At 35.9% G+C, this 12,518-nt stretch overlaps 1 long non-coding RNA gene across 1 annotated transcript in view; it reads left to right on the top strand.

Annotated features, from left to right (window-relative positions):
• The first annotated feature begins 12,080 nt into the window (after window positions 1-12,080).
• The window catches only part of LOC104910702, a 110,789-nt gene continuing 110,351 nt past the window's right edge, over window positions 12,081-12,518 (top strand). Inside the window, exon 1 of the long non-coding RNA XR_004159583.1 lies at window positions 12,081-12,125. This is a non-coding gene — a long non-coding RNA (uncharacterized LOC104910702). The remainder of the gene's footprint in view (window positions 12,126-12,518) is intronic.

Genomic DNA, 12,518 nt, shown 5'->3' on the forward strand with positions numbered 1-12,518 from the left:
TAAATAAAAATAAGCTTTTCTTTGTTTAGCCACTGAATTTGTTGAACTCTGTTTGTGAAGATAGTGATACTAATATCACTAATTACCTCTTGGGCGCTGCCCAGTCTGGAAGGTAAATAGTACTCTTGTAACGATTGGTTTTGAGGAAAGAGCTTATTTCAAATACAGCCTTTTCCAAAATCTTAACTTGAGCCTGCACTTCTTTGGTCACATCTCAGACTTGAGCATTGTCATCCCTTGGCTGTTTCACAATCAAGAGATGTCATAATGATATAGCGCAGACCTGTGGGGTGGTTTTATTTTTATTTTTCCTAGGGGGAAAAGAGAGAAACAAATATGAGCCAATGCCTATCAAGTTGAGTGGTTATGATGCTAATGAAAACCTGGAACACCATTGCAAACTGGAATGTTTGGCAGAAGCAGGAATAGTTCTATGCTGTTTATAAGGTATATAAAAAGGTCAGTGTTACTTTATAGATTTTTAGTCTTAGCAGTATTTTCTTTTTTATGATGTACTTTTTCTTATTTTCTTTCTGTGATTTTTTGTTCTGGATATGAAACTTAGTTTTTTGATTGGTTGCTGTGTTGTTGGAAAATACACTGTTTTTCTAAATTCCAGACACATTTTGCCTGTATTATTAAGAAAACATTGGTCTTGGAATAATAACTAGTAGGGTTATTTTAAGCTGTTATTTTCAATTTTCTAAATCTGCAAAAGAAAGAGTTAGAACAATAAAAACACTTATCAATGCTGATTTTCTTTTGTTCTACCAGGCATGTCATCATTTGTCCTACTGGCAAAACTCCATTCATTGTAATGGACCTACATGAATTTCCAAAAGTTAGAGATTTGGACAATGAATTCTTAAATGTTTCAGAATCCTTGACATCCACTGATCCTACCAACATGCGTACCAATTACAGGACCATTTTCTTGTGATCCTAACCTGCACTTATAAAGGGAAGAAAGTTACTTTTTAGGCTGCTGGACAATTGCATTGACCAGTAAGAGCCAGCAATGAATAGTGAAGTAAAGGTGTAGTGGTGCTAGTAATATACTGAGAACTATACTAAATATAAGTATCTTGTTCTGCAATTCAGATAAGATGTTTCAAAGTATTTGATTGGGAAGGGGATGGTGTTTCCCGTTTCAAAAGAAATGAAAGTTTTACATCTTGGACTCTTTTATTATTTTATCTCCTTAGTGGTTATTTAGGAGGGGAAAATTGTATTTCTGAGGTGTCACATTACCCCACCAGGTGATTAGATTCTGAGAGGCATTGATATGTTTAGAAACACACAGTCATGTAGGTGCTTTCTAGTACAGCCAAAGGGCTGGAAAGTGTTGGTAGCTTGCATTCTTTTCTGTTCCGACTCCTCAAAGAAACCTACTCTTCTTTTCATAGCAATTTTTCCTAGGTAGAAAACTGAATGTTAAAGAGCACAATTAAAGCCCACTGATTTAAACTACATCTTATTATTTTAATAGTCGAATGACTGTTCTCCCCCTGTGTGGCCTACAGTACATAGGTAAAACACGGTAATAACAGCTGTGAAAACAGTCTCTGTTCCCGATGTTTAGATACCTATCTGTGGCTAGGGAGTAACAGAGGAAGTCAAAACTCCAAGAATATAATGAGTGTAGAGAATGTACAGTCGGCGCATTTCTTCCAAATCTTGCTAAGTAAAGCAATTTGAAGACTTGTTCTTCTGTTCTGTCAAATTTACCAGTCTGAACTTTCTTTGACAGATTTAATAAGTTTAGTCTTGCCCTTTCAGAGACAGAGCCTCCAGTGCTGTGAGACTGTGGCTTGGAACTTGAATCTTCCTTCCACAGAAACAAGTGTGATTTAGCCTTTACAGAGGCACAGACAGCTAGGTTAGATGTGAAGAGCACTGCTAATTCCTCAGTAAAGAAATTGAGCTCTACTGTCTGTTTGTGAGAGTAGCTCTTCAATGCACAGTAAAAAAACTTTAAATTGGTGGATAAGCTAACATTATACATCTGATTTAGTAGATGATAAGGGATTTTGTAAAAGATAATCAAGGTAATCAAGTTTTGAAGAAAAACTTGTGATAACATAGACTTTCCAAAACTGTTTCTGGACAAAGGCTTTCCTCTTTTTCTTCCCAATTGTATATTTTTGCTTTTTAAGACAAGTGGTCGGTATAGAAAAACTAGACATCTGAACACAACCTTGACAGCCGGAGGACAGATGTGTTTGATTTGAGTGTTAAATATAAGTTGTCAACACAATATGCAGCCTCACCTTTAGAAGGGAGCTGTTGTCAATACCTGCCTGGAGATGAAAGAACAGATCATTCAGACATTGTGGCATATATCATCCCTTGGGACTCTTATGGCATGTTAGCTTTCACTGGTCTGTCCATTTGGAAGTGGCTATTGCTGCTCTCCAATTGAAGGTCTATTTATTTCTAGAGGGATTTATGCATTATTCTCTTCTAGTTTTTTGTTTGTTTTTTACTTTATGACATTAAAAGCAGTAGCAAGGCATATGAAACAACCAAAAATGTAGATAAATGTCACAGTAGGCTGGTGAACTGTTTCAGTGACTCAATTTTCTTTCACAAATTGTAAGTAGCTGGCAAACTATGGAATTCTGATGTGATCTATATTATTTTCTCTGTCTGGATGCAGATGACCTTCAGATTACAATCACTTTCTATCATGGGTGGTAGCATTCCTTTTCTTGAGTCTATTTTGATTCCAAGTTACGGGCTTGATGTTAGTCAATTTACTCTTCCTATCATGATCTTTTTCCTACAGTAATATTTTGAAAGTCTAATTGGGATAAAGTCCTACTGTAGTGAAGAATGACCAGTAACTGGAACAGACAAAATAACTCAGAAATTAATTGTTTTGCCACAGGTCAGAAGGAGAAGCTGTACAGAAATTACACTTTGTTCAGTCCCGTGTACCAACTTATGCACTGGTGCTTCCCATTTGCCCTACCTTCTTCTACCTCACCACTTTGTTGATCTTATATTTCTTTAATGCTTAAAGAAGTTTTATAACTTATTTATGTTTTAAGAAGCATCTATTTACTAAGCAGCTTCTTGATCACTATATTATCTATTAAAAGTATTTCAAATTGTCACTACAAGCTTATAATTTCATTGTTATTATTTCAAGGATTTCTCAGACTCTGCAAATTTTGAGTTTAATTAAAAAAAAAAGGGAGTGACAAAAGACTCAGATTATTGATGAATTTAACAAAGCAAACAATTTTGAAACCGTAGGAATTAGATTCTTGATCAATTTTGTGGTATTTTTTGGTGCCTCTGATTCTTAGGTACTATTTTTCAATATTTATTTCCTACATCTTTATCCCACCACTTTGAAGGTGATTATCTGATATCTTGAGTACCTGGTTAGGTAAATAATCTGAAGATATTTGTTTAATTTAGGAAAAAGTAGAGTGGTACAGGGGAAAGCACTGCCTAAATGATTGCAGAATGATTTGGACAGATATTTAGTAGTCTGAGCTGGTGCTTAAAGGGGAAGACTAAATGGAAAGCATCTTCTAACCCTGAAAGAGAAGGATTTTACACTTCTCTGGAAAAGACACAAGGTTTGGAACAGTTATTGTCCCTGGATCTAAGGATTCCTCTTGAACTTGATCTGCAGGTTTGGAGTTATGTACTGCGCTGAGGCATTTACTGTATAAGTTGAAAAAATTTTACCCCACATAGTAGAAAAAGCTTCCTTAGTTGTTTTAAACATGAAACACATCAAAAATTTGCAAAATTTACACACTTTTTCATCTCTCAGTCTTCCCCAATATCTACCTTGTTGCTGTCCTTACATGCTGCCATGAAAACTGCTATGTTAGCATGATTCTTTCAGCATGTGAGGCAACCAGTAACATTTTTACTCTCCGTGACCATGCAAACTAAGGCCCTGTTTTGCTCATTGTGTTCAAGTCTGTATTCCATAATCCCCTTGGTATTCACATTTTAAAAACACAGAAGCTGATTTTAGCAACAGTAATGCCAATGAGAGCTGCAAGAGCTCCTTACCTCTGGGAAGCTGGCCCACATCTCTTTTGTTTTGAGCATAGAATGGATCCTAAATGAGAATTTTTTTTATATTTTGGAAACTAAGAGGGAGCTGAACCAAATTTCTTCATACTTGGCAAAGATAGAATTACCCTTGATGGAGACCAAGCATGGAAAGTCCTAGTCTGAGAGGATTATTTTTTGTCAAAGCCTGAAAATGGAGTTTTGCTTAGAAATCCCTTCTCACTTCCTCTACAGTGACAGAAGAGTACATTTATTAAAAAAAAAAAAAAAAGTTAGATTTATATTCGCTAAACAATTGCTAGTAAGCAAAAAACAAAACCAGATCGGCATAATGGTGTTTTTGTCAAGCGTAACAATTTTGGTTTGGCCCAAATATACTGATACAGATTTGGACTTTCTGTCACACGTTGCCAAACATTTGTTTTCATTTAGATCTGTGTATATGTGCGTGTGCAAATTGACAAAGGGAATTTGACTCCTAGGAAAACAGAGGTATGATCCAAATCCGAACTCAAATCCTTCCACTGACTTCACTGAGAGCTGGATCAGTACTGTAGTGAGAATTTGAGGGTGTCTGTAGTTAAACTATCAGTCAGTTCTTCATTCAACTCTCACTGAAATCAATTAAATCATTCAATAGCACCAATCATTGTTAAATCCAGCTTGAAAACACAAATTTCGTGTATTTAAACATATGGAGGCTGTTCTATTAAGTGTATTTTGAACAGACTAGGGCATCAGAATTTAAGGATAGAGGGATGAAAGCCAGTACTAACTGAATACAAGTTATTAGAGGTTAGAAAAATGCAAAATTAGTTACTCTTAAAAGGCAGTGGCTTTTGAAATAAATCAGAAGTCTTCACTTTCTGTAAACTGTCTTTAGGATTTAAAGAGGATTGAGCCGTGGCAGCCTCTTTGTTGGTTCTGTTTCAGAGAAGCAGCCCTATTCAGACAGCAGTAAAGCAATGCGACTTAATTGTATGCACAGCTCCTTTCTTAAGGAGGGATGGAATTAAACACACGCTTTAGTGATTTCCTGACCTGGGGCTGTTATTTTCCTTCTGTGAATATTAGTGAAAGAACCATTTTGTTCATAAGAACACTCATGAAAAGCACATTTTGAGCCCCTGGCTCAGATTTGCTTAATCTAATCAAGAAAAAGGAAAATCACATGATGTATGTTAAGTAACCATTTGCCCAGTTTGTGGGTGACCACTAGATCATTTAAGATAGTAAAAGTTGTAATAACTTACATTGTGCTCTTAGATTGTTCATAAAAATAAGAAATCTCTTATGTTCTGGATGTTCTCTCAGTGAGGAGTATTGTGAGGCAAGGAATATTTTTTGCTGGAAAATAGATACACTTGAAAGAAACTTCAGATTTCCCAAGGCAAAGCGAAAACATGCATTGCTTCAAATGTAGAAAGATCTCCCATTGTCTGCATTGCTCAAAGGTTTTCTGATTGAAAAGAAATATATCCAGGTTAAACAGCCTCCTTGCAGTCAATCTTGTAAAAAAATTGTGCATAAAGTGCAGATGTGGAAATTACAAAATAACCAGCGACCCTCACAGATATCTGCAGGTACTTTTCAATAATATTACAAATTTTATTTATGAAAGCTCAAATGGATTTGATATTTGTGTGAAGTGCATGCTTTTGAAAAGCCTTTGAAAACACACTGGAAGGCACTTTTTATGTTTTATGTGTTTGTGTATGTGTTCCATATGATAGACAAGCTTAGAGAAACTTTTAACCAAATATTTCTGGGTCAAATGATCTCATCTATTATTTGTAAATTATGCTATCTAATCTGGTCCAGGGTTTTGTCATCTTATGGTGTAAATCAAATAAGCTCATCTATTCTTCAGGTTTATAATAATAGGGAGTTTTCAACTCAACAATTAAATTTGAGCTCTGTTCAAGATAAGGCCATAATGGAGAAGAAACACTACGGAAGAGTGCTGACGGCCCCAGAAATCTGCACCACAGTATTACTGGTTTGTTATTCTTTTGAAGGAAGTTCTTAGCTCAGCTTAGTTCAGCTGACAGTTGCTGATGCCAGCCTATTATCCAGAATCCAAAATTACCCTGAAAAAAGAAGTAGCTCCAGGAATTGTTTTCTGGCCCAAGCATCTCTGGGTATTTGTCACAGAAGCATTCTTTGTTATTCCAGAAAGAAAGCTGTGTATCACCCCTTGTAGCTCTCCAGGGCAATGCCTGCATCCATGTTCCCAGTTCTACCATCCATTTGCAGAATGGACATGGAAACTCTTCATTAACAGTCTTGGTCCTATCAGCTCTGACTTCATGTTTGCCAGGAAGCTTCATCAAGATAATCAGGGGGATTGAAGCAAAGCCAAAGGTATGACATTTTTTATAGGAACGTAAAGACACAGAGACATAAAGACAAGTATTTATGTTCATTTTGCCTGCAAAATATCTTAACTGCTCATGCCATCTCCTACCTACATATAAAGAGAAATACTTCCTTTATTCTTGACTTAGCAGAACACAGTTCATTCACTGTTCATTCACTGTTTTGGAAGGAGGACCATGTAGTTTGCTTGATGCAGATGGACAGAATTCTTACGTAGTTGTTTTTGATTGTTTGTTTGTTTTTGTTTGTTGAATACTCTGTGCAGAAGGAAATATTTTTCCTTCAGGTATGAAGTAAGCACTAGAAATGACCTCTGGCATTTTATTTGCTTATGAAATAAAACAAAGGTATAACATACTTGTTTTCCATTTAACGGAGGAAGCTACAGTTTAGTCTTCGGTCTTTGGGAGAATTAGTCATCTTGGAAAATATGCTGTTCTTTTTGCTTTGCACTTCCAGCTCCTGTTAATGACTAATTTATATATGTGAAGAATTCATTTTCTCTAATTGAAATATAGATGAGTTAATATAATTTTCTTTTCACTAAGTACTTGGCCTTGGATTTAAGAAGAACAGTACAAAAAGAAAGCTGCAATTCCAGCTTTTTTTTTCTAAATCTTTGTCAGTATATTGCAAGAAGGAAGAAGTGGAATATCAGGAGCTCCTGAGCAGAGAACAGAGGCTCAGAACCTTGCAGGCATCTGACATGTAGCTCTCATGGATTTCACTAAGCGCTTGGTCTATCTTCATTTAAATAAGAAAGCTTTTACTGCTTATCTCTAATAAATGTTCACTTTAAAGATAGGGATTTTTTCCTGTTTATTATGTGTGATGAATCTAATTAGAGATCTAGGAATCCAACAGCTACTCAAGATTTGAATTTGAATGTTACAACAAATAAAATGAGCAAGATTCACAAGCTTTCTTGTGCTGCAGGTATATGTACATGTAACCAGTTACTGAGATTGACATAAATAGCTGGTATGGCCATGGTGATGTAAACAGTAAAGATTGATAATAAGTCACGATTCCCTTTTAGAAGTAATATAAATTCTACATGGCATTTGAGCACATCTGTCATCCCCACTAATGAAAGCTGATTTAAGTCATTTGATAGAATCTAGAATCCTTGATAATGGCACTACTACTTTTCTTCCTGAAATAATTATTAACTGACCAAAGTGTTTCTTGGATTTGATGGTCTGCTGAAGATATAAATACTCAAAGGTTTCTGCAAATCATCAATACTTTATTATGCAGCTTCTGCAGTACTCAGACACTGATGTTGCCAGGATCACTCATATCAAATTATTTACAATAGTAATGAAAATGGTACCACCACAGACCATGTGGATGGGTCTCCCTGCAATGTGTGACTCTTGATTGGTGCTTTTAGAAAGCTAAATTTGGTGCAGTTCTCTCAACTGCATTCTGGCTTCTTGTGGAGTTTTCTTCTTTCAGCTTTAAGTAGCATTTTCAACAGTGAACTTCGGTTCTTCAGATTATCACTAGCCTTGAACATATGAAGTATGAATTTGGTTTCTGAAGGTGAAACTTAGTGTGTTAACCACCATGACTCTTTGCTAATTTAAAAGTTATTATTGTCCGTTCAGGTTCAGGTTCTGTTTGCAGAAAGAATAATGGCACGTACTAGAGACAGAAGTGAGAAACTGAGGATGCTGGCAAGACAAGTGCTAATTTCTGAGCAATGTTGTCTATAGTGATAAGTAAATCAATTTTATTTTCAAGTAGTGCAATTTAAACAACATTTAAGAAAAACATCTCTCTCTGACTTTGAAGACATGGATGGTGACCCCTCTTTCACTTCAGTGCATTCTGTCCATGATTTAGTTTTATCGGTTTTTCTCTCAGAAGGTGATAACTCTGTGAGTAAGAAATAATGCAAACCATTAGGATTTTTTTAGCAGGGAAGGAAATATGTATAATGGCATGTCTTGCATTGTGGTCTGTTACTGATGGTTTCACTGGAAATTTTTATTGGAAAAGCGATGTAGGGGAAATAAAAACTCCGGCAAACAGCTTGCCTAATGCTTTTACTGTTAAGCTTAAAGAAAACAAATCTTTAACTGGTAAAAAGTTTCTGAGCTCTCACAAAGTATGTTATGTTTGTAATCTTAGGGTCTAGAAAGACCAGATCTTCAAGCCTGGAACTTAACACCCCCACTCCAACAAAATAGCATTTCAGTCAAGGATAGATTTTTTATGAGCAGTTTATAATCTGTATCAAAACAAGGATGTATAAAGGAAGTGCTGACACAAATCTAGAACAGGATCCAATAAAAATGTTGTATGGCTTCTGGAGCACACAAACATGCATACGGTCACAGCCCTTATCCTCAACCCCCCACTAACCAAAAATGTGTTTTAGTGGGATGCATGTGAATTTTTGCGGTGGTAAAGCCAAGCAAAAGAGAGAATAATTGAATTTGGCCTGTAATGACAGGAATGCAAATGCATCACTCCATGCATTTTACAACTTTTGATTGTATAGTAGGTGACATGATATTACATTGTGGAGAGTAAGAAACACTTTTCTGACACAGGTTAGGGAGAAAAATAAGGTTTTATGAGTTAAGCTTCAGTGAGAGACAGATGGAATGAGAAAAATAGAGTTATTTAATGTTATCTGCACTTGGAAAAAAAGCGTAGAAATAGTGATGTGTCTCCTTGCTGATTTTTTAAACAAACACAATCTGTAGCAATTGTGCTGTGTGACAGGAAATTATCTGAAATAATGAACTGGTCATGAGCACTAAAACTGATACTCTTCTCATCAGCATCCAAAATTTGGAACCTGCCAAGAAATTCTAATTGCAGTATACTCTGTCCAAATTATTTTACTACTTGCCAAGAAGGACTTTGAAATATTTGGCAGAGTCTTCCATCAGGAGAAAATGAAACAAGAGAACGAAGTGGAACACAATAAAGAAAAAAACATCCTGGAAAAACATCAGGTTTGGGGAGGTTGGCTTTTTATAAAGAGCTGAAAACTGCATAATGAAATCTCATAATAAGCAAATCTAATCAGAACTGATTTACCAAACAGAAACAAAATGCATTCAAATTAAAAGCCTTTTAATTTAATTTAAAGGTGATACTTTTTAGAATGGCTGCCAGAATATTGTAATATTCACGAGGTAAGCTGATATGAAAGATCAAATTAAATATCTTTGTATTCATTTACCTTGATGGACAACTTTGATGCATGAAATAGTGTACAGAAATATCACTGACTAAGCCAATTGTAATTAAGCTATCATAAATAACACTGAAGTAGAGTTTTAAAATAGTTCCTTAAATTTGGTTCATATCTTCAGATGACAGGGGAAATATTAACAGTCTGTTAAAGAGATTTGTAATCTGGGACTAGCATGTAAATAAGTAAATTCTTTATGAAAGTTTTCCTTTTGTTTCTTATGCACATACAAGAAAATTACAGTTTTATTTTGCCTTTATCTGTATATTTCTGAGAAGAGAGTAGGACAAACTAAATCCTTAGGGTAGGCCTGAAGACGTATTGTGAGATTTTCATTTCAGTTCAGTGTAGCCTGAACAGAAAGCTGTTAAAATACAGCTGCTAGTTCTGTCTAGTGGGATTCCAGGCTCTAATCATATGTTGTAGCCTTCTTTTTCATAAAATGTCATATGCTGGAAATAATTTTTTCATGCCTGTTAAGCCCTTGATGGTGTCTTTGCTGGGTATAATTGATCATAACATGTCAGATCAAAATATTTTCAGATGAGGCTTTGACACCAGGCATAATTAACGCTTGTGAGCCTTCCTTACCAAACAAAATTCACAGGAGGCTTGTGCTGCGCAAATACATTTATTTCCTAAAGTGGGTACTCTGTCTGAGCTCTTTTGCTTTGGTCATGGCCTTAATATGTATTTGTTTCCTCCAACACCTTTTTGCATGACTGGCAGTGGGAAGCACAATGTGTCCTGGATCTGACATGTGTGTGCCAACGAGCATTCTTGTGAGATGGTAGAGTAGTATCACCCACGTCTGGCTCCCTCCACCTTTGAAGCTCATAAGAGATGCAAGAGAGCCAAAAACAGATTAGAGAACCTAGATCAGAGATGTTTGAACTCTGAATTTGGCAGGCAAATGGAGGAGGAACAGATTTTACAGTATTGTGTTTTAAGATGCATTTATTCATAACTGTGAAAGCTGCACATATTGTGTTACTGCATCAGGATTTTAAGCAGATGTTTAGATTTTACAGAAAAGAACATATGGATAATTTTTTAGTTTTCCTTTAATTAAAAAAAGGAAAAAGTTACCTTTCATTTTACATACTAATGTTCAGAGGAAGACAATTTACATCATTACATCAAACTACTTCAATGTAAGGTTTTTTTTTCTTCCTGATTAGTTAAATCAGGATGAATGTGTAGACTCCCACCATAACACTGGAGTCAGCGCAGTGCATCAGTTTTGAAGTATCTTGAAAGAAAGTGCTTGGGGTAGGATTTCTCAGACTTTTCTGTAATGTCATCATAAATTAACAGAAATATTCCAAAACTGGTCAGTTTATTCATTTCATAGGTTATTAGCCTATCTCTTGTTTCCATTTGCATTTAAATAACAAACCTATTTTTGAAGCTTGACCAATTGGTATGTGAAAAATACAGGAAGGTGTAACGCCTTACTTTTCTACTCATATGATACGTTATTATGACTATTAATTTTTATTGTTATTATTATTTTAATAGAAAGACCCTGAAATCCTAGAAAATGTTCTGTGAGCTCTACCAGTCTCTATGTTGCAGTATGTTCATCAAAGAATATGCATAGGGAGCATCTACCTTCATGTTTTAGCTCAGCACAGATGTGTGCTTTTGAATAAGGTCTTGCAGTTGTCCCCACTTACCTGGCTTTGATAGGCATTGACAAGTGATCTTGGACTATATGAACTGGATTCCTTTCAGATGAAACTATGCTGGAAGATATGCCGCAGCATTGAGGCTGATGTGTTCCAGATGCTGTAGAATTATCAGACCATGGTATCAGACTGATCTGGAGTTTAATAAACATACAGACTAACAAACAAAAATTAGAAAGCCCCAAAGTGTTCGTTGCCCATCACATGGTTACTGACTGGACTTTCGGTCCTTAGTGGCAGACTTCTCAGGCTTAAATGCTCTTCTTATTGATCTGCAGTGTGTGGTAATTTAGATGTAGGTACTTATTGCTAGAAACCACTTCTACAGTTGAAGTTCTAGCTTCAATGTCTGAGATTACTTATTTCTATATAGTTTTAGATGTTGATTAAGAAACTATCTTGAAGCCATCTTAAAGAAGAAAATCCTTCTAGAAGAGAATCCCTCCAGTTTATCTGTATCTATTTTGCCAATGCTTTGCAAGACTCAGGAAAAAAAAAACTTGCAGAAAAAATGTAAGTGCAGAGTTGCTTTATTTTATGTCACTGTTTTTTGTAGAATCTGATTTTGCTTCCATTAGTGTCATGGTTTTTTGTTTTTTGCTTTTGGTTCTCAGTATTCTGCATCAAAACATCATGTAGTGTACTGGGAGTTAAAGTGTTAATGCTCCAATTCCAGGCACCTATCCCTATACATTACAGAAGTCATGGGATCTGGCCCTTCCGGGTGGGGCGGTCTCTTACTGCCTGGCAATGGGTGCTGGAGGGTGCTTTCCTGGCCGTTCCAAGCTTTTCAGGTTTGAATCGGTCTTAGGAACTCTCTCTCTCCTATTTTATTATTTTATTTGATTTATTAGTCTCAATTTCAATCAGATTATATTATATTGTGTTATCTTGCATTCCGATATCATAGTTAGTAAAATAAGTTTTCCTCCATAGATTGTTGCCGCTGTTTTTTGTTTTCCTCCCTTCCTTCCCATTTTGTGGGCTGGGGAGGGGAGGGCAGGGGCCTACCGCCCCCTGTCACGGGAGTAAATTGATCTCGTTAACTCCGTGATAATTAGGTACATGTTGTAGAAGATATCTGCAAACATTGGAAACAGTGCTTCCAAACATTAGGAAATTCTAAGAATAACTGTATATTTCACTTGGTCTCATATATAATATAAGCAAAACAAAACAAAAAGAAG

This window comes from Meleagris gallopavo, chromosome 4, assembly GCF_000146605.3.
Source record: "Meleagris gallopavo isolate NT-WF06-2002-E0010 breed Aviagen turkey brand Nicholas breeding stock chromosome 4, Turkey_5.1, whole genome shotgun sequence".
NCBI lineage: Eukaryota > Metazoa > Chordata > Aves > Galliformes > Phasianidae > Meleagris > Meleagris gallopavo.